The following is a 26317-nucleotide window of genomic DNA, read 5'->3' on the forward strand; positions in this document are numbered from 1 at the left end:
GCTCTATACAGCTGCAGTAAGATATCCTTATTCCTATACTCAAACCCTCTTGATATGAAGGCCAACATACCATTTGCCTTTTTAACCGCCTGCTGTACCTGTATGCTCCCCTTCAGTGACTGGTGCTCAAGAACCGCCTAGGTCTCTCTGCACTTCCCCATCTCCCAATCTATTGCCATTCAAATAGTAATCTGCCCTCCGGTTTGTATTACCAAAGTCGATAACCTGACATTTATCCACATTGTAGTGCATTTGCCATGTATCTGCCCAGTCCCCCAATTTATCCAAATCACACTGGAGCTTCCTGACCCGATCTTCAGTGCACACTAGCTTAGTGTCGTCTGCAAATTTGGATATATGACATCCAATCCCCTCATCTAGATCATTAAAGTAAATTGTGAACAGTTGGTGTCCCAATACAGATCCCTGTGGCACCCCACTGGTCACCGCCTGCCACTCAGAAAATGAGCCATTTATCCCAACTCTCTGTCTTCTATCTGCCAGCCAGTTCTCAATCCACATCAATACCTTGCCCCTAATCCCATGAGCCTTGATTTTGCATGCCAGACATTTATGTGGGACCTTATCGAAGGCCTTTTGGAAGTCCAGGTACACCACATCCACTGGCTCTCCCCATCTATATTACCTGTCACCATCTCAAAGAATTCCAATAGATTTGTCAAGCATGATTTTCCTTTTGTAAATCCATGTTGACTCTGTCCGATCCCTTCTCTGCTAGTCATAGGCTCCGATATTACATCCTTAATAATGGATTCCATCATTTTGCCCACTACTGATGTAAGCCTCACCGGCCTATAATTCCCTGCTTCTTCTCTACCCCCCTTTTTAAATAGTGGGGTAACATTAGCTACCCTCCAATCCATGGGCACTGATCCTGAGTCTATTGAGTCCTGGAAAATAATTCAGAATGTCCACTTCCTTAAGTACACTAGGATGTAGATTATCAGGCCCTTGGGATTTATCGGCCTTCAATCCCTTCAATTTCCCCAAGACCATGTCCTTAGAGATACTGATTTCTTTCACCTCCTCCCTTACATTAGTCTCTATGTTTTCCAACATCCTCGGGAGGTTATTTGTATCCTCTCTTGTGAAAACAGAACTAAAGTAAGAATTTAATTGGTCTGCCATTTCCTTATTCCCCATTATATATTCCCCTGATTCTGACTGCAAGGGACTGTGAGAGATGAGAAAAACTGACATTGCAATATGAACATGAAGAAATGAAGAAAATAAAATTGATACATAAGTAAATGAATGAAGCCAGTGCAAACAACATGAGACATGGATATTAGAAGGCAGGAAGCTGACACTGTCTGAGTAAGGTAAGAATCTCTTACACCAGCAAGTTCACTGAATGAAGGAGAGAAGGACAGACAATTGAGAATAGAAGTAGAGTTAGTCTGAACGAGATAAGGGTCTCCAAGCCCCAGATAGAATTAGCAAGGCTTGCATAAATAATTAGAAGACCTTAGACAGTATTAGCAAGTTATACATATATAATTAGTAAGCCATACAACAGATTTTTCAAGTATGCGTATTTAACTAGTAAACCCTAGACAAGATTAACGAACCCTGCAGATGAAGGGACTGTAGCCCTGAGAGTCAGGAAGGTGTGAACGGGGACAAGGGCTTGGATGTGAATAAGGACAATGGGAATAATGGCATAAGAAGACACCGACAGGATACCCCCTGGTCCTCCAAGTCTACTGAAACTGCACTTAGGCAGGAAGGATTGCCTCTGCCAAACCCATCCAGGGGGCAGAAGAATGTAAGGGGGAGAGTATTCTGATACTGAAATTTACTGTATAAAAGTTGGGTGAGCCCCAGTGTATGTGTGTATTCCCAGGGTAAGGGGAAGCACCCAACTTTGCATTGTTGTTGTAATAAATGTTCTTTGTTCTCAATATTTGTCTCGAGCAATTTCTTTAAAGGTACTTCTATTTCTAACAAATGGGGGCTCGTCCAGGATAACACTCCCTCCACTGACAGAGTGCCCGACGACGAGAGTAGGTGCATCCCGGCTGATTCAGCTGGACTCACGGACGACGGATGGCTGGTCAGTGGAAGAAGCGAGTGATATCCGAGAAGAGGCATTGAGAACAAACGACGGAAGAACGTTAAGGAAGCGCGCTAGAGCCTTGCTACTGGAACCCGGTAAGAGGAATTTTACTTGCCTATCAGTATGGGAAATATGGGTAGCAAGGAAGAGAGTCCTGGTAAAGGATGTGAGGATCAGATAACTACACACAGCCCGCTTGGGTTGATGTTATCTGACTGGGGCACGGGAAGGACCCGTGGAAAGGACAAACTGACCATGGTCAGGTATTGTTGTAGGGACTGGGTTAAATACCCGATAAAAGGGAGCTCCGTGTACTGGCCAAAACTCGGATCCGAGGATGACTGGATGTGTCAAGCTTTGAACATCTGGCTCTATCAAAACCAGAGAGAGAACCTAGAGAGCAAGGAATATGCAGCCTGCTGGCTTAGGGGATCGTGTGATCAATTGGTTTTGAAAGAAAAAGAGTACAGGGACAAGAGAGAGGAGGAACCTTTTGTCCCTGAAACACAAGGGTGGGATGTGCTACATTCCCTCCCTCCACCTTATGTTCCTCCTATGCCGGCTCCTATCTTTCCTCCCCCTCCTATAACCTACCCTTCTGCACCTTCCCCACCTCCCCCATCACTAGAGAAGAGAGAAGAGAGCAGGAGTGGTATGATGACTCGCTCACAAAGCACTCGATTACCACCCCCGTTGACAGGAGAGAGAGGAAACTTTAATTCAGAACAGTGTGAGACTCTTCAGGAAGAAAGGGCAGAGCCCCCCAATCCATCTCCCAGGGGGCAGGAACCCAGACCTAATAAGCCAGAAACCAACTGGATGCGACCCCTGCGGGAAGTTCCCGAAGGAGAGGGTCTTGGTTTCGTAAATGTGCCCCTGACCAGTACTGAAGTGCGTAACTTTAAGAAAGAACTCACTTCCCTGATAGAAGATCCCCAGGGATGTGCCGAACAGTTAGACCAATTTTTGGGACCAAATCTATATACTTGGGAGGAGTTAACATCTATCTTTAGGACCCTGTTTACTTTGGATGAGCGTGGAATGATCCGCCAGGCAGGGATTAAAGTCTGGGATAGGGATCACCAAGGGGGACTAGATGCGGTACCAGGAGAAACTAAATTCCCCTTGGCAAGACCTAATTGGGATAAAAATACCAATGACGGTCGGGTATTGATGGAAGAGTACAGGGTTAATTTGATAAGAGGAATCAAGGAATCTGTCCCAAATGACAGAATTTCAAGAAAGCCTTTGAGGTTCCCCAAGGTCCCGACGAGACCCCCTCCGCATTTCTGAATAGATTGCGCACGGCAATACAGCAATATGGGGGTCTCGACATAGAATCCCCAGCAGGGCAACAATTGGTACTAACTGGTTTTGTTACCAACTCAGCCCCAGACATTAGAAGAAAATTACAAAAAACAGAAAACTGGCATGAGCAAGGAATTACCCAGCTACTACAGATTGCACAGAAAGCATTTGTCCAGAGGTCTGAAGATAAGCAAATAGGGAAGGCAAAAACATTAATCCAAGCAGTCAGAGAGGTAGTAGATGAGCGACATAAAAAGGATAGGGACTGTGTGCCAGCTCCTGTATGCGGTGAGGGAAGCCACGGGTGGGGAAGTGCAGACCCCAGTGGATGGAGGAGTAGAGGAGGATTCCGGGGATGAAGACCCTTCCCGGGGCACCTTAGAAACCCAGGTAGAGATTGGGAAATGGGAACATTTGTCTGTTTCCATTGTAAAAAGGAAGGACACTTTAAAAAGGATTGCCCACTGCGAGCCAGGGACACACGATCCTATGCCCCGATGGAAGCAGATTATGAATAGGGGGGTCACGGTTCTCAGTCAATACACACTGTGGGGCTGCACGGAGAACCATTAGTTAATTTATGCATAGGACCCCACAGTGACAACATGATATTTTTAGTTGATTCTGGAGCAGCCTGATCTAGTATTTTACACCAACCAAAGGGGGTTAAAATAGAAGGGACAATGATAGTTTCGGGGGTGGGAGGAAGAGACTTCACAGTCCCTGTATTAAGAGAGGTCAGAATCCAAATGGGAAATAAGGTAATAGTAGAGGATCTTCTACTACTTCCCCAGGCTGGAGTATGCTTATTAGGACGAGACTTACAGCACCAATTGGCTATCGGTACCAGACCACTAGAATCAGGCATTGGGGTTCAATTTTATATTTTAAGCGAGGAAGATCGAGAACTTATCAATCCAAGAGTATGGTCAGAAAAAGGCAATAGAGGAGTTTTAGACATTCCTCCCCTCCAAGTTACTTTAAAAGACTCGCAACAAACAATTAGAAGAAAACAGTACCCAATTCCTATGGCTGGCCGCAAAGGTCTGCAGCCCGTAATTGACCAGCTGCTTAAGGATGGTATACTCGAACCTTGTATGTCACCCTTTAATACCCCGATTTTACCTGTCCAGAAACCAGACGGTACCTATCGATTAGTACAGGACTTAAGGGAGTTGAACGAAATCATTCTCACCCGTCACCCTGTTGTACCTAATCCCTATACGATCATGAGTAAAATCGATCCCCATAGTAAATGGTTTAGTGTGATTGACCTCAAAGATGCTTTCTGGACCTGTCCGTTAGCAACAGAAAGCAGAGACATGTTTGCCTTTGAATGGGAAAACCCTTTTACTGGACGTAAAAATCAATACCGGTGGACTGTCCTTCCTCAGGGCTTTACAGAATCTCCAAATTTATTCGGTCAGGTCCTGGAACAGATACTAGATGAGGCTCCTCGAAGAGACAATTGTCAGCTAATACAATACGTAGACGACTTGTTAATTACTGGAAGAATATATGAATTGGCTAAAGAATTTACTGTTGCACTTTTAAATTTTTTAGATAAAAAAGGTCTTAGAGTGAGCGAATCCAAATTACAATTTGTTCAATCAGAAGTTAAATACTTAGGTCATCTGGTAAGTCAGGGAACTAGGAAAATAAGTCCAGAGAGGATACGTGGTATTCTGCAGATTCCCCCTCCCAAAAATGCCAAGGAACTTAGGAAATTCCTTGGCTTAGTGGGATTCTGTAGAATCTGGATGGAAAATTATTCTAGCCTTGTCAAATTTCTTTACGATAAACTCACGATTATAGAGACCGAAGCTCTAGTCTGGACAGATGATGAGATTAAAGATTTTGACTTCGTTAAACATAGCCTTACGCGTGCCCCAGTCTTGGCACTACCCGACTTAAATAAGCCTTTTGATTTATATACTAATGCCAAAGGAGGTATAGCCACCGGAGTACTAACCCAGGACAGGGCAGGCTATAGACAACCAGTGGCTTTTCTATCAAAGATTTTAGACCCCGTTTTTCGTGGCTGGCCAGAATGTGTACAAGCCATCGCAGCCACTGCTGTTTTAGTTGAGGAAGGAAGGAAAATTACTTTCGGCGCCCCTATGATAGTTCACACCCCTCACACAGTCCGCAATATTCTCTTACAACGTGCTGGGAGATGGCTCACGGACCCTAGAATTTTAAAATATGAAACGATCCTAATGGATAGGGATGATTTGACCTTGCTCACGACTAAAACCCTTAACCCAGCAGCCTTCCTCGTTGCTCCAAATTCGGACAATTCCACAAATGAATTAGAAAATGAGTGCTTAGTAGTCATAGATCTACAAACCAAAATTAGGGAAGATCTAACTGATGTCCCTTTAAAAGAAGGTGAAAGGTGGTTTATTGACGGCTCTTCACGATGCATTGCAGGAACTCGCTATAGTGGGTACAGTGTAGTGGATGGGAAGCAAGGACTAGTGATTGAAGCCGGTCGCCTCCCTGGTCATTGGTCAGCGCAATCCTGTGAATTATACGCCCTATGTAGAGCACTCCACGGCTTAGAGAACAAAATAGACACTATCTACACTGACTCTAAGTACGCTTTTGGTGTAGTCCACACCTTTGGGAAGATCTGGAAAGAACGGGGAATGATAACTGGTAAAGGACAGAAGTTAGCCCATGAACACTTAATTGTCCAATCCCTAGATGCTCTGATGCTCCCGACTGAAATAGCCGTAGTGCATGTCCGAGGATATCAAAGTGGTGACGGTCCTGAAGCTAACGGCAACAGACAGGCTGATGCAGCTGCCAAACAGGCTGCACTTGTGGAAAATATTCACATCCACCTATTACTGCCCACACCACTAGAGATTAAAAAACCTCCATATTTTCACGGGAAGAGGAGGTCTCAATGAAAGATCAGGGATTTCGCCAAACTGCCGACTGGTTGTGGTGGCCAGCAGACGGACGTCAAGTCCTTAACAAAGCATTAGCCCGACAAGTGGTAGATCAGCTACACCAACAGACACATTGGGGAACTCAGGCGCTTGTTGATGCCTTTCAACGATCTTTATACTGCTCCGGTATATATACAGTTGCTAAACTTACTACTCGCAGCTGTCCGATCTGTCAGAGAATCAATAAGAAATCTATGCGCCCTGTACTGCCTGGCGGTCGCGACATAGCAGTTCGCCCGTTTCAACGCATACAAGTTGATTTTACAGAACTTCCTAAAATTGGTATTTACAAATACCTTCTAGTCATGGTAGATCATTTTACACGATGGGTTGAAGCTTTCCCCACCCCGAATGATCGAGCTACCACTGTAATCGGAATACTTATTGAATCTGTGATTCCAAGATATGGTCTGATTCAAACCATTGATTCAGACCGAGGAACACATTTTACCTCTCAGGTTCTCCAGGGTGTCTGCAAGAAACTGGGAATAGACTGGCAACTACATGCCCCATGGCACCCCCAAAGTTCAGGTCAAGTTGAAAGAATGAATCAAACTTTGAAAAATCAACTTACTCGACTTCATGAAGAGACTGGCCTCTCCTGGATTAAATCTTTACCATTAGCCCTGCTTAGAATTCGCACAGCCCCTCGTAAAGACCTTGCAGTCTCACCATACGAAATGATGTTTGGACTTCCATTTATGGGATTCCACACTGATACCCCTATCCCTGAGGCTAATGATCAATACATTTCAAAATTTCTACAGGGTCTTTCTACTTCTATACACGACCTGAAACAGAAGGGATTATTAGCCCAAACTCCACCCCTGGAATTTCCTATCCATTCTATTAAACCTGGTGATTGGGTTTATGTCAAGGCATGGCAAGATAACCAACTGAAACCTGCCTGGGATGGTCCCTACTGTGTTCTTTTGATTTCAGACGCTGCCGTGCGAACAAGAGAAAAAGGCTGGACCCACATCCAACGGATTAAACCAGCTACCGAACCACAGGATCAAGACAGTCAAACTCAACCCTCCACCTGGCGTGCAGTGCCTCATCCTTCTGACCTGAAACTTACACTACGCCGTGAAAAAGTGCCGTAATGTTGTTTTTATTCTTTATTGTATTGTTTAATTATTGCTTCTCCATTTCTGGGACATCACTTAATTACTCACAATGTATTAAATCCTCCTGGAATAAGGGCAGCAGAGGTCACAATTATTTTCCTTTAGAGTTTAGACAAGGTGTAGATTTAGTTTTTAGCCATAGTAAGATATGTTTTAATAAGGGATTCCAATACGGACCAGGGGACCAGAACAGCTGTAGAGACCATCACTTAACTTCCCACATAGATATTAAAGGTATGAGTTCTAAACCTGTAGCACAAAGAGAGCGATATGACACAAACACACTGAATGTTAGTAACCAATGCACCTGTCAGAGAGAGAGAGAGAAGACGTTTGCTAATGTACACAGACAGGCTTCGACTCACAACTTCAATTCTACTCAGACTGTAACACACATCTCTAATCGTAATGCACAATTCTCCCCAGACTGGTCTTTTCTCAAACATCCCTTGGGTTCCGCCGGCATTTACAATCCTTACTACTGCATCGTTAAGGGAAGTTCCAGTTATAAACGGCAACAGCGGCTACAGATCGCTAACGCTCCTTGCCATCTGAAACATCTAATCAGACTCCATCCAGCCTTGGGCATTATCATCCAACACAACACAATGGCCCTGAGGTTACGGGCTGAAGATAAACAACGTTTACCAGACACACTTCAACAACACCGCCTGCCTCTCGATTACAGCTTCGCTGCTGAACGCAGCACTTGTGAAAGACTCCTTAAAGACACTACTCACAACGGGAAGGCGGTTAAGAACACTTCTTCAGGACATCAAAAAACTTCCCATGCCCAGGGACAGACTTTGCAACCTCGGTCCTCTGCGGGATGGACTGGACTTTTCACCGGTTACTGGAATCTGATACTCGCAACCCTTTTAACAGCTGGACTCATTACTCTCACCATCTTACTGCTTCCCTACATACAGACTGGTACACATCGTTTAACTCATCAACCCTTTCGTCAGAACACTTACACCCAAAGGATGTACGATTCTCAACATCTTTCTGAGGACATGGAACTGCTATCCGTTTATTGACCAGCTGGGAAAACCAACAAGTTCCACTTTACCGCATCAGTAATACAGATCTAAAAGAAAACGGAGGATTGTGAGAGATGAGAAAAACTGACATTGTAATATGAACATGAAGAAATGAAGAAAATAAAATTGATACATAAGTAAATGAATGAAGCCAGTGCAAACAACATGAGACATGGATATTAGAAGGCAGGAAGCTGACACTGTCTGAGTAAGATAAGAATCTCCTACACCAGCAAGTTCACTGAATGAAGGAGAGGAGGACGGACAATTGAGAATAGAAGTAGAGTTAGTCTGAATGAGATAAGGGTGGCCAAGCCCCAGATAGAATTAGCAAGGCTTGCATAAATAATTAGAAGACCTTAGACAGTATTAGCAAGTTATACATATATAATTAGTAAGCCATACAACAGATTTTTCAAGTATGCATATTTAACTAGTAAACCCTAGACAAGATTAACGAACCCTGCAGATGAAGGGACTATAGCCCTGAGAGTCGGGAAGGTGTGAATGGGGACAAGGGCTAGGATGTGAATAAGGACAATGGGAATAATGGCATAAGAAGACACCGACAGGATACCCCCTGGTCCTCCAAGTCTACTGAAACTGCACGTAAGCAGGAAGGATTGCCTCTGCCAAACCCATCCAGGGGGCAGAAGAATGTAAGGGGGAGGGTATTCTGATACTGAAATTTACTGTATAAATGTTGGGTGAGCCCCAGTATGGGTGTTTATTCCCAGGGTAAGTGGAAGCACCCAACTTTGCATTGTTGTTGTAATAAATGTTCTTTGTTCTCAATATTTGTCTCGAGCAATTTCTTTAAAGGTACTTCTATTTCTAACAGGACCTACTCTGGATTTCACCAATCTTTTCCTCTTGACATATCTATAAAAGCTTTTGCAGTTGGTTTTTATGTTTGCCGCAAGTTTACTCTCGTAATTTATTTTTGCCTTCTTGATTAATCCCTTTGTCCTCCTTTGCTGCATCTTGAACTGTTCCCAGTCTTCGGATTTGGTACTTTTTTGGCCAATTGATATGCTCTCTCTTTGGACCTAACGCTGTCTCTAATTTCCCTTGTTATACACGGTTGAGTCACCTTTTTTGGTTTATTTTTATGCCAAACTGGTATAAACGATTTCTGCAATTCTTCCATTAGATCTGTGAATGCTTTCCATTGTCTATCCACCGTCAACACCCCCCCCCCACCCATAAACACCACCCAATCAATCTTATTCAACTCCCATCACATACCATCATTATCCCCTTTATTTAAATTCTGGACCTTAGTCTCGGTTTTAATTTCTTCACTCTCCATGTCGAGTGTGAATTCGATCATATTGTGATCGCTCCTACCCAAAGGACCTCGTACAACAAGATTGCTGATTAGCCCCTTTTCATTGCATAATACCCAGCCTAAAATGGCCTGCTCCCGAGCTGGTTCCTCGACATATTGGTCTAGATAACCGTCCCGTAAACATTCAAGGAACTCCTCCTCCTCAGTATTTTTACAAATTTGGCTAGTCCAATCAATATGTAAATTAAAGTCTCCGACAGCTGTTCCCTTATCTAATTTCTCTTTTTATGCCTTCCCTCACCTCTACATTACTATTTGGAGGCCTATATACCACCCCCACTAACGTTTTCCGCCCCTTGCTATTCCTCAGTTCTACCCATATAGATTCGGTATCTTCCAAGTTAATATCCTTTCTGTCAATCGTGTCGGTCCCTTCTCTCACCATCAATGCTACCCCACCCCCTTTTCTTTCTTGCCGATCCCTCCTAAATATCGTATACCCCGGGATGTTAAGTTTCCAGGCTTGCCCACCTTGCAGCCATGTTTCTGTAATCCCAATCAAATCGTATTTGTTTGTCTCAATGTCCACAGCCAATTCATCTACCTTGTTCCGAATGCTTCTTGCATTAAGATATAAAGCCTTCAAATGTGCTTTTTTTTACCTTCCCTGCTCTTTCTGATTTTTTTACTTTCGCTGCCCAACCTAAATTTTCCTATTTTATCTTTCCTGTCCTTTGCCCTATCAAACAGGTTCCCATCCCCCTGCCAAATTAGTTTAAACCGCATCCGACGGCTGTACCAAACCTAGCTGCCAATATATTGACCCCTTTTGGGTCTAGGTGTAACCCATCCTTCTTGTAAAGGTCATGACTTCCCCAAAAGAGATCCCAATGATCCAAGAAGCCAAAACCCTGTCTTTTACACCAGCCCCTCAGCCACACATTCATTTGTCTTAACCTTCCATTTTTGTCCTCAGTTGCACTTGGCACAGGTAGCAATCCAGAGATCACCACCCTGGCGGTCCTTTTTCTTAGCTTCTGTCCCAGCTCGCTGTAATTCTTTTTTAGTACCTCCTCCCTCTTTTTATCTATGTCATTGGTACCCAATGAGGCATGTACCAAGACATCAGGCTGCTCACAGTCTCCTTTCAGAATACTCTGGACCCGATTTGAGATATTCCCGTACCCTTGCACCAGGGAGGCAGCACGCCATGCGGGTATACCTATCTGGCTCACAGAATCTCTTGTCTGTACCTCTAACAATGGAGTCCCCAATGACCACTGCATTCCTCCTCACCTTTTATCAACTTGATCCTGAATGTTGAATGTGTATGTTCATGTAATTTCCCCGTCTCTGTCGGTTTCTCCCTCCTAATTAGAAGTGTAGAGGCTTGCCTAACATATCAACCCTGTTGTCCTGTTTCCATCCCCGAAATAAATGTGTGCTTTGTACCTCCGCTTTGGTCTGGTTCTTAATCTGTGGGACCCACACGAATGTGACAACAATGGAGGAGGGGAAGCAAAGTATGTCAAAATGTGTTATTGCCTATGAACAGAGGCAATAGAATATTAAATTTATGTTATGACAGAGTATATGATATTTTGAAGATGCTACATGGAAGAAATTCTTCAAACAATTAAACACAAATACGGAGAGGCAAGTGGGACCTTCTGTTTTCTCCCGCTTAGATCGTTCTTAAGAGAAAGATAGGGACCAACATTGACTCCACCTAAAATTAGTGAAATGGAACAAAGAGTTGGATGGGAAATACACCCAAAGTTATCAATGAAATGTACGATGCTCTCCAGAGAGAAAATCCAAAACCAGGATAGCAGAGGTCAGGAGAAAGATGGGAGTCGGGCTTGGATGTGACGATTTCAGAAAGAAGCTGTTCAGAGTGGTGTGAAGATTGAAATATACAAATTCAAGAAGAAATAGGGTCAGGATTGTGTCAAGAGTGTTACAAATATGATTAATGCCAGATATAAAAATAAAAATCTCCACATCAATTTTGCTATACTACATATAAATTAAATGGACTTATCTCCAATTATTCCGAGAAATGTTTTCAATGTAATCAGGTGATTGAGACTTTTCTTTCCATTCGGTTTGGACCTTTGTAAAAGTGAAAGGATTTCAGTCTATTATTAGGACAAATTATGAAGATTAAAATACAAAAGGGTGTGAGAATATTTGTGCTTGGTCAGAGATATGAAGCAGATACAAAACTGAAGTTGAATAAATATCAAAATCATTTTCTGAGTCCAGCCATAACAGCAGTGAAGAAATGTGCAGCATGAACGTGGAGAGCAGAGAGTTGTGTAACGAGAGATGGGACATTGAAATGAAAACTGTGTCACCATGTAACCATATAACCATTTACAGAGCAGAAACAGGCCATGTCAGCCTTTTGAGACTGCACCGGTTCACTAGAACAACTCCACTAGCTCAATCCTCCCGATTTCTGCCAATATCCCTCCAACCCCCTCACCTCCATGTACACATCCAACCTTCTCTTAAATGACAGAAGGGACCCTGCCGCAACTATCTCATTCGGAAGATCATTCCATTCTGCCTCCACTCTCTGAGTGAAGAAGCATCCTCTAAAATTTCTCCAGAAGTTTTGCCTCCTTACCATTAACTCATGGCCTCTTGTTCCAACCTTCCCTTCCCTCACGGGAAAGTGTCTGTCTATGTTTCGTCTATCTATTCCTTTCATAATTTTAAATAGCTATATTGTCCCCTCTCATTCGTCTACGTCCCAATGAATAAAGTCCCAGTCTCCTTAATCTCTCCCTGTAATGCAGATGCTGTAAGCCAGGCAACATTCTTATAAATCTCTGCACCTTCTCCACCTTATCTATATTCTTCCTATAATTTGGAGACCAGAACTGAACACAATTCTCCAAACATGGCCTCACCAATGCCTTAAACAGCTGCACTCTAGCCTATGCTATGATTTATGAAGGCCAGCATGTCATATGCCTTCTTAACCACCCTGTCTACCTGGGAACCCACCTTCAGTGAACTCTGTACCATAACTCCAAGATCCCTCTGTTCCTCTTCATTCCTCTACCCCCTCCCCTTAACTGCATATGTTCTATTTGTATTTTTTTTTCCGGAATGCAGCACCTCACACTTGTCAACGTTAAATTCCATCTGCCATCTTTTCCAAACAAACCAAATCCTTTATTCCAAGAAAGTCTACCTCACTGTCCACCACTCCCCCTATTTTCGTATCGTCTGCATATTTGCTTACCCAGTTAACCACACCCTCCTCTAAATCATTAATATTAATGATAAACAACAAGGGACCCAGCATCGATCCCTGAGGCACTCCACTTGTCACAGGCTTCCAACATGACATATAGTTGCCCACCATGACTCTCTGCTGTCTATCTCCCAGCCACTTCTGAACCCATCCCACTATCTATTAATCCCTAATGACTGAACCTTCCTAAATAACCTTACATGCAGAACCTTATCAAAAGTCTTACTAAAATTCAAATAGATCTCATCAACCATCCGACCTTCATCCACTTTTCTTGTCAACTCTTCAAAAAAATTCAACAAGATTCATCAAACATGATTTTCCTTTCACAAACCCATGCTGGGTGCCCCTGATCTATCCCTGCCTATCCAGATATTTGTACATACTATCTCGAAGTATATCATCCATAATCTTCCCCACTCGGAAGTCAAACTTACTGGCCGATAATTACTTGGACTCCACCTACTGCCTTTTTTGAACAACAGAACTACATTTGCAACCCTCCAATCCCACGGCACCACACCCTCCTCCAGTGATCTTTGAAAAATCGCTGTCAGTGCCCCCGCTATTTGTTCCCTGACCTCCCTTAAAGTCCTGGGAAAAATCTCATCAGGACCAGGAGACTTATCCACTTGAATTGACCCAAGAAGCTCCAAACCTCTCACTTTACTAATCCTTATCCTTTCCATAACTAACCCCTTTGCCTCTCTTATCTTGTATTGCCCAATGTCCGTTTCCCTCGTGAATACAGACGAGAACAAATTGTTCAATATTTCTCCATCTCAACCGGTTCCTGACATAGTTCACTGGTCCCATCATCCAGTCGACCTATTCTATGTTTAACCCTCCTTTTACTGTTCACATATCTGCGCTGGATGGGTCACATCTCCAGAATGGAGGACCATCGCCTTCCCAAGATCGTGTTATATGGCGAGTTCTCCACTGGCCACCGTGACAGAGGTGCACCAAAGAAAAGGTACAAGGACTGCCTAAAGAAATCTCTTGGTGCCTGCCACATTGACCACCGCCAGTGGGCTGATATCGCCTCAAACCGTGCATCTTGGCGCCTCACAGTTTGGCGGGCAGCAACCTCCTTTGAAGAAGACCGCAGAGCCTACCTCACTGACAAAAGGCAAAGGAGGAAAAACCCAACACCCATCCCCAACCAACCAATTTTCCCCTGCAACCGCTGCAATCGTGTCTGCCTGTCCCGCATCGGACTTGTCAGCCACAAACGAGTCTGCAGCTGACGTGGACTTTTTACCCCTTCCATAAATCTTCGTCCGCGAAGCCAAGCCAAAGATCTGAAAAAACCCTGAGGATTCACCTTCGCCTTATTAGCTATGGACACCTCATCCCTTCTTTTTGTCTTTCTAATTTCCCTCTTCAAGTTCTTAAGAGTATGTCAAAATGATCACTGGATCCGAAGTTCTCCCTAACGCTCACCTCCGTCACCTGCCCCATTGCATTCCCAAACAACAGATCGAACACTGCTCCCACTCTAGTTGGCATCTCAACATATTGCTGCAAAAAGCAATCCTGAACACAATGCATAAATACTAAGCCATCCTGCCCTTTTACTGACTGTGTTTCCCAATCGATGTTTGGAAAATTGAAATCCCCAACCAACACCACCCTATTTCACTTGAACATTTCACCTATTTCCTTGCACATTTGCTCTCCTCGTTCCCTTTCCCCATTTGGAGGCCTTTAATAATCCCCAAAATAATAACCTCACCCTTCTTATTTTTCAGCTCTACCCACACTGCCTCTTTTGACGAGCCCTCCAGTCTATCTTGCCTCAGCACTGCTGTAATATCCTCCCTGACATGTAAAGCCCACCTCCCCCTCTTAATCCACCAACTCTGTCACATCTGAAGCAGCAAAATCGTGGAACATTCAACTGCCAGTCACAACCTTCTTTCAACCATGTCTCGCTAATGGCCACACATCATAATGCCACATGTCAATCCACATTAATCCTCGCATTAAAATAAATACAACTCAGGGATCTCCTACATCCTACCTACTGCATATCCTCCTCTATACCATTCTCACAATTTTCACTGCAGTATCTGTTTACTACTTCCTGCTTTTCCTCCCTCAAATTATCTAAACTTGTCTCTTTCCTTATCCTACTAACCCTCACCCTACTGTCCTGCCTAACTTGAAACCCTGTCCCCAACCATACTAGTTTAAATCCCTCCTGACAGCCCTAGCAAATGCCCCCGCCAGGAGTCTGGTCCCTCTGAGATTAAGATGTCACCCATCATTATGGTATAGGTCCCAGCTTCCCCAAAAAAGGTCCCAGTTGTCCAAGAATTGAAACCCAGTCTCTGACTCCACCCCTTGAGCCACATGTTTAACCTCCACCTAATCCTAGGTGCTCGCTGGAAGTGCTAGCTGCCTGATGTTACTCTCGGAATAAGTGAAACAGGAAGGACCACAGTGCTAGCCTGAAAGAAAGAAGTTATCATCTGGAGAACCCTGATGGGCCAAGTTTTATCAGCGACACATTGAGCTGACTAATGGTGTTAGATCAGTTGTGAAAATCCTGGAACAACAAATCTCTCTCTGCAAACCCTACAGAACTTTCCTGAGTGGCAAAGCCTGATAAACTTTATACATGTTCAATTCCGTGCACAGTATCAGAATTGCCTACAACCAATGAACTTAGAAGAATGAGAAGTGAGATTGAACTGTGAACCAAATAACGTTTCTTATATTTACACACACATCATACATGTGCACTTAGACTTAGAAGGGGATTAAGGTTAGTTAAGTTAATAGAGATAAGTTAAAGTTTGATTCTGTTTTCATGTTTAAAGATAATTAAAAACAACTTATCTTTATATAACTACTCGTCCTGGTGAATGTCTATTGCTGCTGGGTTTTGGGGTCCTTTGGGCTCATAACACCATAGTCTGGCGATGTACATGGACCTCCTTCCCACTCCATCCATTTTGGATCCCCACATGAAGAGGGAAACTGCTCTGGTAATAGCCAGGGCAGAGGTGTGTGGGATGGGCCACGCCTGCATCACATGCAGCAGTACCGAGAGCACCTTGCACCTGATGACCAGGTTCTTCCCCATTACTGAGAGGGAATGTCATTCCCACAGACCCAGTTTCTGGTGGACTTTTACAATCGGCTCTGACCATTTTTTTGTTGCATGCCTCGGCCTCTCCAAGCCAGATCCCCGACACCTTCAGGTAGTCAGATCTGACTGTGAAAAGGACAGCGGACTGATTTACCAAAGTGCATTCCTCGCTTTTGTTCCAGTTTACCCTGGAACATAGATTTGTATACTTCCTGGTCCAGCCACTTACAGACTTGTGTACAACTCAGCCGGTCTCCCAGAACTGGGGGGTCTCTGTGCTGCTCCCTGTCTCCGGGAGCTGGGGGTCTCTGTACTGTCCCCATCTTGCAGATCTGGGGGTCTCTACACTGCTCCCTGTCTCCTGATATTGTTGTTTTATTCTCCTCCAGTCCCCCAGCACAACCCTGAACCCTGGACGAAATGTAGAGGCACAGAGGGATCAGTGAAAATATGGGTAGTTTTGCCAGGGTGGGGTCCATGCAGGAGCATGATAACAGCAGGGAACCCGTGGAAGGGGATGGAGGGCATTCGATGGTGCACCAGCAGGACACTGCTGAGGGTGCAGATTCCCTCGGGCTCTCGAGGGTAAAAGGCGCAGGTTATTCCAATGGTTTAGGTGAGGCCAGGGTCCAAATTAGAGCTGGCGCAGGTCATCAAGGGTCGACATAACAGGTGCCTGGAACTGTCATGAGGATACTAAGGGCTGGTAGAGGTAGGTAAGGAGGGGGTAGTTGTGTTGCAACGAGGGATTGATGAGTGAGGGGCCACATGGATGGGACTTCGAGACAAGGGGCTTCTGATTGTCCAGGGATGGGGCCTGTAAATAGACCCGCAGACATCCAACACACAGCATCTTTGACCCACTACCATCAGGAAGGAGATATGGAGGAACAAAATCAGGCTGCCAGACAGGGAAATAACTTCTTCCAACAGGCCGTGAGATTGACAATGCAATGCGAGTTGAATGGGTCTGTGGAATGAAAAGGATGAGAGGGATATGGACTGTTTGCAAGCAGCTTGGCCAGCAGAAAAGAAGGGCCAAAAGGATGGTTTCGGAGTTGTCTATCTTGTCCACACTTTTGAGTTGAATCCTTAAATAATTCATGACAGGCAGGACTATCATTTTAGATGGAGATTTTAGATTGACACATGCAGCCCGGGAACAGGCCCTTTCAGCCTCTGAGCCACAACCACTCAATTACACCAAAGACCTCCAAGCCCCGGTACGTTTTAAATGGTGGAAGGACCAGGAGCAACTGGTGGAAATGCACGCAGACACAAGAAGAATGTACAACTCCCCAGAGACAGTGTCAAATTTGAACCTGGCTCGCTGGCCACTTATCAGCATTTTTCTAACCGCGGCACTAACCTCGCCACTCTCAATTATTCCCAGGGTTCTTCCTCCTACTTTCCATGAGCTGTGATTGCTTCCAATTCCAGTGCCCTTGTTTCCCTGAGACTCTGACCCCTGCCCAGTGACTCTGTCCCTAATGCCTCTCCCTGGCCAGATGATCACCAGTCTCTCCTGGCTCTCACCCAAATTTTCTTACCCAATTCCATCACCTACAACCCCCTCGTCATGGCCCACCCACTCGCCCACAGGGCCAAGGGTAGCAAGGTGGGGGAAGGTCCAGCCTGTAGTCACAAAGCTTGTCGAAGGACAAGTGAGAGCAGGAGTCCTGGGGCAAGAGGTGAAGGGCAGTGTGTACTGTAGCAGCCAGCTACACAGGGTCACAGCCTCCAGGGTGGGGGGGAGAGAGAGAACTGGCTCAGATGGGACAGATGTCCCGGTGCCAAGGGTCAAGGAATTCCCCAGCTCGGTGAAGGTCTGGGACACTGCCACCGGCAAGGAGACTGGACCACTGCCCTCCCCACATCTCCACCATCTGGGGGTCCCAGGAGCAGCTCAGGTTCCAAGGCCTGTCAGTGGGGGAAGGGGTAGGTTCGGGAATTGGGGAGGGGTAGTTCTGAATGGTGATCGAGAGGATCGGTCCAGTGGGAGGACAGACATGACAGACATGAGGGCTGGGGCTTCAGGACAGATCCTGTGGGGAGGCAGGAGCTTTGGTGACCAGCCGGTGGGGGACAATGGCTTTGGAAATGGACCTGGTGGAGATCAGGGGCTTTGGGGAGAGACCAGTGGGTTTGTGGGAGGACCTGTCGGGCAAAAGAATTAGTGACAGACCAAGTTGGGAATGGCATTGGGGATGGACACAGCAGGAGATGGGATGTTGATGGACCTGGCGGGGATGCGTTTGGGAATGGATCCGGTGGGGGATGGTATTGGGATGGATCAGGTGGGGGACGGTATTGGGGTTGGACCCAGTGGGGGACAAGATTGGGGATGGACCCAGTGGGGGGTGGGATTGGGGATGGACTCGGAGGGAGACAGGATTTTGGATGGACCCGGCGTGCACAGAATTGGGGATGGACCCGGCGGGGGACGGTATTGGGGACAGATTCAGCGGGGGACGGTTTTGGGGTTGGACCCAGCAGGGGAGGGGATTGTGGATGGACCCGGCAGGGGATGATATTGAGGATGGACCTGGCGGGGTCAGTTTTGGAGATAGACATGCTGGGGGATGGACCCGGCAGGTGACTGCCCATTGACTCCGTCTTCAATGCCTGACACCGGCTGGATGATCACCGTTCTCTTTCCCAGGTCTCACGAAAACTTTCTTACCCCAATTCCACCACCTACAAACCCTTGTCATGTCCCACCCACTCACCCACAGGGCCAAGGGTAACTAGGAGGGGGAAGCTCCTGGCTGTGGGCACACAGCTCGTTGAAGGACAAGTGGGAGCAGGAATCCTGGGGAAGAGGTGAAGGGCAGTGTGTACTGTAGCAGCTAGCTGAACTGGGCCACATTCTCCAGGATGGTGGGGGGAGAGAGAGAGAGAGAGAGAGAGAGGACTGGCTCAGATGGGATAGATATCTGTGTGCCAAGGGTCAGGGGATTCCCCAGCTTTGTGAAGGTATGGGACACTGTCAACGGGAAGGAGATGGACCACTGCCCTCCCCACATCTCCACTGTCTAGGGGTCCTAGGAGCAGCTCAGATACCAAGGCCTGTGGGTGGGGGAAGGGGAAGGTTAAAGAACTTTGGTGGGGTAGTTGTGATGGGTAATCGATTGGAGAGGGTCCCAGTGAAGGAACTGGTCTGGTGGGAGGACAGACCTGAGGTTGGGCCTTTGGATACAGGCGAATTGGCGTGGGGGACGGGGACAGGGACTTTTGGCTGGGCATGTTGTGGGACAGGGGCTTGTTGAAAGCCCTGGTGGGAGACAGGAGCTCTGGAGACGGTCCAAGCAATGGGTGGAGCATTGGGGATGGGCCCAGTGGGGAATAGGGGCTTTGTTGACAGGCCTGACAGTATTTTGGGGATGATCTCAGCAGGGTGAGGGGTTTGGGGACAGGCCTGGTTGGAGATGAGGGCTTTGGGGAAGGGCCAGGTGGGTGACAGGGGACAGTATTAGGGAAGGACCCAGAGGACAAAACCACCCCTGGAGCTCTGGTTCACCTCGGGTCACTCACCTTGGCTTTGATCTGCGGGAAGCTGAATTCGTTGCAGTTTGGGTTCATCTCCCGGATCTGCTCCCTGGATGAGGTCTGCAACACCTGTTGGGACAGAAACCACCTTCACTACTGGCTCGGGGTGGGCGGAGCAGGAGGGTGACAAGGGGAGGGAATGCAGTGTATGTGTACCAGGTCATGGACATGGAACGAGCCCTAGAACTGGGATGGTGGTGAAGGCTGAAACCTTAGGGGCATTTAAGAGGCTCTGAGTCACGTGGATGAAAGAAAAATGGAGGGTTATGAGGGAGGAAGGGGTTAGTTATTTTTATTTTGGTATGAATACATCGGTCGGCACAACATCGCGGGCTGAAGTGCTTGTACTGTGCTCTCATGATCTATGTTAAACGTGTCCTGTCAGTCTTTCAGCAAGCGGATATGTCGGGGAGGGACCGCTGCCGACTGGCACATTCCAGGCTGCAGGCGTACATGCTGAGGGATGCACGGAGGCTTGGCGTAGCCAACACGAAGGCACTATGGGGATGGATCATAATCCTTCCATAACCGTGCACTGAGAGGCTGAGAGCAAGGGGAACTCCTCCAACAGCAGAGGGGGGCAGTAACCACACGGTATCAAAGTGGTGGCAATGAAGGTAAACAGAGACATATACAGCAATGTGTAGTGAAGGGAATATCTGGATACAACAGGAGGAGGAGAAAAGACTTGGAATGGTCTTCCTCTTTGGAAATAATTTGTAAATAAAGTCAATTTTGTGGCGTTGGGGGAGGGGAAGAGAAAAGCCCTACTCAGTCAACTTTGCTTCATGAGATACATTCTCCGATCCAGAAAATCTCTTCTGCACCCGCTCCAGAGTACAAGAACAAATTTATTACCCTTCGATAGCACAAGTACGACCTGATAAAACAGAGTTCTTGGGGTAAACATACGCAAACACACAACCAATGATACATGTGCAGCACGTCCAGAAAAATTACTCGATATTGTTGAGTAAATAGCAGAGTGGAGGAGTATTTGTATGAGCAGCTCATCAATCGTTCCACGTTCTCCCTGCCTGGAGGAAGAGGCTGTTCCTGGGCCTAGTGGTACTGGCTCTGAAAGTCCTGGATCTCTTTCCCGACGGGAATAGCTGGATGATGCTGTTGGCCGGGTGAAGGGGTCCTCGATGATTTTGTCAATGATCATAGTGGATCACATTGATATTTGGGGTGGTGGGGGGCAGGAGGGTGTCCCCAGTGTTGCTCTAGGCCACTTTACGTCCTGTGGATTGACCTCTGATCATTTTTTAAAAAATATTATTTATAAATAAAATCCACAAAGAATTCACACAATTAATAATAACACAAATAAAATATAAATACACTTGTCATAGTTAAAAGAAAGAATAAAGAAATCCCACCCCCCCCCCCCAATTAAACCACCCCATCTCCCCTCCATCCCCTTGCTAAAAGAAAAAGTAGAAAAATGAGGACAAGGGACCCCCAACAGGAGAACCAATTACTTTAACGTTCCTTTTCAAAAACTGAGGCCTGAAGCAGAAAGGGAATGTTAGAGCCACCCTTTGTAAATATGGGGTCCATATTCTTCCAAAATATATGGTTGAGGTGGCCTGCTCACCCGGACGAAAGCCAGTACACAAGATGGATGACGAACACGGTGACTACACAGATCCTGCGGCAACCAATCATCTTCGTCCCAGGTGACATCCCGCACAGTGGGAAGCAATGAGCAATGGCGAGAACACCCACCAATCCGAGGCTGGCTTTGCCGTCTCGAAAGACCTGTCATCAGTAGCGGGAGAGTATATAAGCAGAGCTGCCAGTTCAACGAACCAGTCTTCGACTTCAACTTCACGGGTGTGTATCATTCATTCCACACATCATGGTGAGTGTGCTGGATATCGGTGCGAAGGAAGAGACTTTCACCATTGACCACCTCAAACCAGCACATCTGGACATTAGCAAATTCAGCCCCCACGACCCAGATATAGGCGACCGAAAGCAGCGAACAGCGCTGGTTCTAGGGAGGTGGGGCATCATGCTAACTGGGATGCCACTCTGTACACAAGATGGCCAACGAATGTGGCAACTGTTCAGAGTCCACGGGGACCAACAACTTTCATACCAGGGGACAACGCGCACGGCAGGAATCAACAAAGAAGGGAACACCAAACAATTGGAGGCCGGCATGGATGTGACATCACTCCAGTCGACAGCAGCAGGGAGAGAATAGAAGCAGAGCTGCGAGTGTAATAAAGGAGTCTTTGACTTTGATTTTTTGGGCGTGTGTCTGCCTTTCCACCCATCACAGTAGCGCGCACGCTCCAATTTCACATCGAATGGTCTTGCTCATCTTACATCGGGAGTCACGTGTACAGTTTCCTTACCTGAAGCATGAGAAGTGCACAAAGATCGTCAGATTTGTTTCTGGGGTGTTTTAAGCAGGTGATAGAAGGAAAGTTTGAATGTGGATCTCTTGGTCGTTGGTAAAAAGGGAGATGACCTTACAACATTATGAGAGGACACAGCAGCACGGATCGAGAGAGGATAATGCAAAGGAGCCGAACACCAAGTGTCACAATTTCCCAATAACCGATCAGCTGCTTAGACTTTAAGAAATGTCTTCAATGAAAATGTAATATCCTTGGAATTCTCTCCGCTTTTGAAGGTGCATTTGAAATTGGGATCCATGGACTTGTGATGAGTTTATTGCCGTACCCACTCGTAGAGGGATCATATGCATTGAACTTAGATGCAGATACTTTGAAAAAAGTAGCAGACATTAAATTGGAAGCGGTAATAAATATGAAGGAAAGATTGAGAATAAATAGTCACCCTTGCAGTTGGGGTACAATGTATTGCTTGAGATCAGAGGAAGCAAAAGTGATCCTGTGTTTCCCAAGGATTTGATTGTTGTTGGATTAGTAAAAAGTGGAAGGGCCGAAGGGTCTTCTGATCCTTCGACTGCTTGATTTGTCTTCTGATGCTGATTGGGTTCACCTGTGTATTCGCTCGCTCGCTCGCTGATTGGTTGCTTCAGTTACGCGAGGCAACGGGTTGATTCGGTGAGGCCGTTATTTGATTGGACGCTGAAGTCGGGTTGGATTGATGGGCGGGTTCGCGGGTTGATTGGCTCTTGCTGTGAGGAGGCGGGACATTTGCGGCAGCGTCGTCTGCTCGGGGTCGGTCGTGTCGCCTCGGGCGCGAATGGGAGTAAGTTGGCGGAGGCGCCGGAACCTTCCACAGTGGCGCGGTCCAGGGAAAGCGGGCGCCCCGCAGTCCACCGGGCCCCACCCGGGAGCGGCCGGTACCGGCGGGGTGTTTGGGTCGAGCCGAGGCGTCGGTGTGAGGCCTGATGCCGCCGACAGGGCGAGGCTGGAGGCCGCGGGGTTACTTGCAGCGGGAAGGGGTGGGGGCAGGTGATTGGCAAGTCTGGTTTGCGCATGCGTGGTGGGTTGGCAACGGAGTTGGGTTCGCGCATGCGCGGCTGATACGCATGTCCCAACTGAGGGCCACGAACTGAATCGTATTTGCAAGCGCCAACTGACACTCGCGCATGCGCACAGAAATTAAGATGGCTGTCCCCAGCCGATGGAGCCCGAGACGCTGAGTCACAAAGTCAATCCGCACATTTTGGGTTTTACGTGTCCTGTGTCTGTTCTTGTTTGTCAAATCGTTTGATTTTAAAAATAGGTTCTAAGACTTCAGGGCTCCTCGCACGGGGGCAAAACCCCGACTTGCGACCATCGTGGACCCACCCTCCCCCCCGACTCGACGATTTTGGGACCTTTGGACTAAACTCCTTTAATTAAAATAATACTGTTTATAAACTCCTACAAGACTTCAGGGCTCCTCGCACGGGGGCAAAACGCCGATTTGCGACCATTGTGGGGTCTGATTGATCCTTTGGACTACACTATGGTCGCAGGTCGGGGAGGACCTGTCGGGGTCATTGGGTCGCTGAGGAAGGGATGGAAAACCAATCCATTTTTTGCTTCCCAATGCTCATAGAATGTGTCTGATTCCATTCGTTTTTCCTGTTGTAGTATCACATAAGAATAGACAATAATATAAAAGGAATAAAAATAAAAGACAAGGAATATAAAATCAGTCTATTTGCAGATGATGTTATAGTATACTTAACAGAACCAGAACTATCAATAAAAGAATTATATAAGAAATTGAAGGAATATGGAGAAGTGTCGGGTTACAAGATCAACGTAAATAAAAGTGAAGCAATGCCTATGAATAATGCGGACTTCTCAAAATTTAAGAAGGAATCTCCATTTAGATGGCAAATGCAAGCAATAAGATACCTAGGTGTACAAATAAACAAAAATCTTGGCCAACAATATAAACTCAATTATTATCCACTAATGAAAAAATTACAGGACGATTTAGAGCATTGGAAATATTTACCACTAACACTAATAGGAAGGATAAACTGTAATAAAATGAACATTTTTCCAAGGATATTATACTTATTTCAGGCATTGCCAATACAACTGACAGAAAAATTCTTCAAAGAGTTAAAGAAAATAATAAGGAATTTTTTATGGAGAGGGGGGAAACTGAGGATAGCACTAGATAAATTAACAGAATGGTATAAACAAGGAGGCTTACAATTGCCAAACTTTAAAAATTATTATAGAGCCGCACAATTAAGATACCTATCAGATTTTTATCAAACGAGGGAAAAACCAGACTGGACGAGATTAGAATTAGATAAAATAGGGGAAAAGATACCTGAACACATATTATATAAATGGGATGAAAAATTGGTACAACATAGAACTTCTCCAGTATTACATCAACTCCTCAATATTTGGAAGAAGATTCATGTAGAAAGAAATAAAACAAACTATCAATTACCAAAACTAATATTGACGCAAAATAAGTTACTCCCTTTTACAATAGATAACCTTTCCTTTAGAGAATGGGAAAAAAAAGGGATTAAAAGAATAGAAAATTGTTTTTCAGGAAGTAGATTCTTATCCTTTGAACAAATGAGAGATAAGTACCATATAACTGGAGATACAGCGCTGGCATATTACCAATTGAGATCCTACTTGAAGGATAAATTAGGAAGCAGTTTGAGTTTGCCAGAGAGAAGTAACCTTGAATATGTGATTACAGATACAATGTTAATCAAAAGATTTATAACAAATATGTATATTAAACTGCAAGAAAAGGATAATGAGGAAACAAATGGTAAAACTAAACAAAAATGGGAACAAGATTTAAATATAAAGATAAAAAAGGAAACATGGGAGAAATTATGTTCTGGAACGGTGAGAAATACAATAAATACGAGGCTACGTATGATACAATATAACTGGTTACACAGACTATACATTACACCTCAAAAGTTAAATAAATGGGACCCAACAGTATCTGATAGATGTTTTCGATGTAAAAAAGAAATGGGAACAACAAATCATGCAATCTGGACATGTGAGAAAGTAGAAAAATTTTGGTAAGATCTCAATCAGATATTAAATAAAATAACAGAAAACAATATACCAAAGAATCCAGAGATCTTTCTCCTAAGTAACATAAAAAACAAAGAATTTGGAATTGATTTGGAGGATGCACAAAAAAGATTTGTTAAGATAGCTCTAGCCGTAGCAAAAAAATGTATTATGTCAACCTGGAAATTGGAAGATAATTTGAAAATACAACAATGGTATATAGAAATGAATAAATGTATTCCATTAGAAAAAATTACATATAGTTTAAGAAATAATATCGAAATATTTGAACAAATATGGGAGCCTTACATTAAATACAATAGTGAAAACCTACCGGGGACAATCATTACCTAAGTTGATGGAAGGAGAAGGAAAGAAAAGAATGGACTCAGTAGAATTTCTGGTGTATTTTTGTTGAATGACAACATTGTCTGACTTGTTTATTGTAACCTAGATTGTATACCTTAAATGGATGGGGGGGGGTGGGGGGGTGGGTTGGGAGGAGGGAGGGAGGAGGAGAAAATGTCACTGTATATGTGTGAAAAGGAAAAAGTGTGTATCATGGCTAATGTGATTTATGGTGTGAAAAATAAAAAATGTTAAAAAAAAAAGTTAGATGTTATTTTTTAAAGTTGTGTCACTTGAACAATAATGCTCCAATCCTTCTGATCCTGACGTACCATGTGTTTAAAATGTAATGTTTCTCAGTTACTTGATCGAATGCCTTAAAAATATAGGGACTTTGGTGTTAAAAATACAGAGTAAAGATTTCACCAATCCTTTTGAATTTATGATCTCTGGGATTTCTGGTCATGTTTTCTATTTAGGTTGGTGTATCTTGCAGACCTGTTTGGTTGCAGCAAGTAAGAAGTTATCCATTTGTAGCATCCGCTGCGGCAGCGCTACCAAATAAAGAGACATCCAACCAAGGTGAGTGTAAAACAAAGACTGGCTTTTCTGGTTTAAATTCCCCACGTGTGCTCACTGGCCCACCCACTTCTGGTGACGTACCCCTGACTTCCAGCATCACTCTCCAGCTGGCTGGCCGCTCCGCGGAAGTGAAGGGCATCTCAGCCCGCACATGGTGCACGGCCCAGGCTCCTTCTCAGTGCCATCTTGGACTGTCCAAGTG

General features: G+C 45.2%; 2 long non-coding RNA genes across 2 annotated transcripts in view; both read right to left on the reverse strand.

Moving 5' to 3' along the window:
* LOC138745276 (uncharacterized) overlaps positions 1-26317 on the reverse strand; it is a 342228-nt gene that overhangs the window by 187770 nt on the left and 128141 nt on the right. The gene's annotated exons all lie outside the window — the stretch shown is intronic.
* On the reverse strand, positions 11674-22582 carry LOC138745274 (uncharacterized). Its single transcript, XR_011346123.1, has 3 exons — positions 22102-22582; positions 19718-19801; positions 11674-11927 (listed from the first exon to the last, which is right to left on the reverse strand). It is a non-coding gene; the product is annotated as an uncharacterized lncRNA (long non-coding RNA).

Source organism: Narcine bancroftii, chromosome 11 (assembly GCF_036971445.1).
Source record: "Narcine bancroftii isolate sNarBan1 chromosome 11, sNarBan1.hap1, whole genome shotgun sequence".
NCBI classification, from domain to species: domain Eukaryota; kingdom Metazoa; phylum Chordata; class Chondrichthyes; order Torpediniformes; family Narcinidae; genus Narcine; species Narcine bancroftii.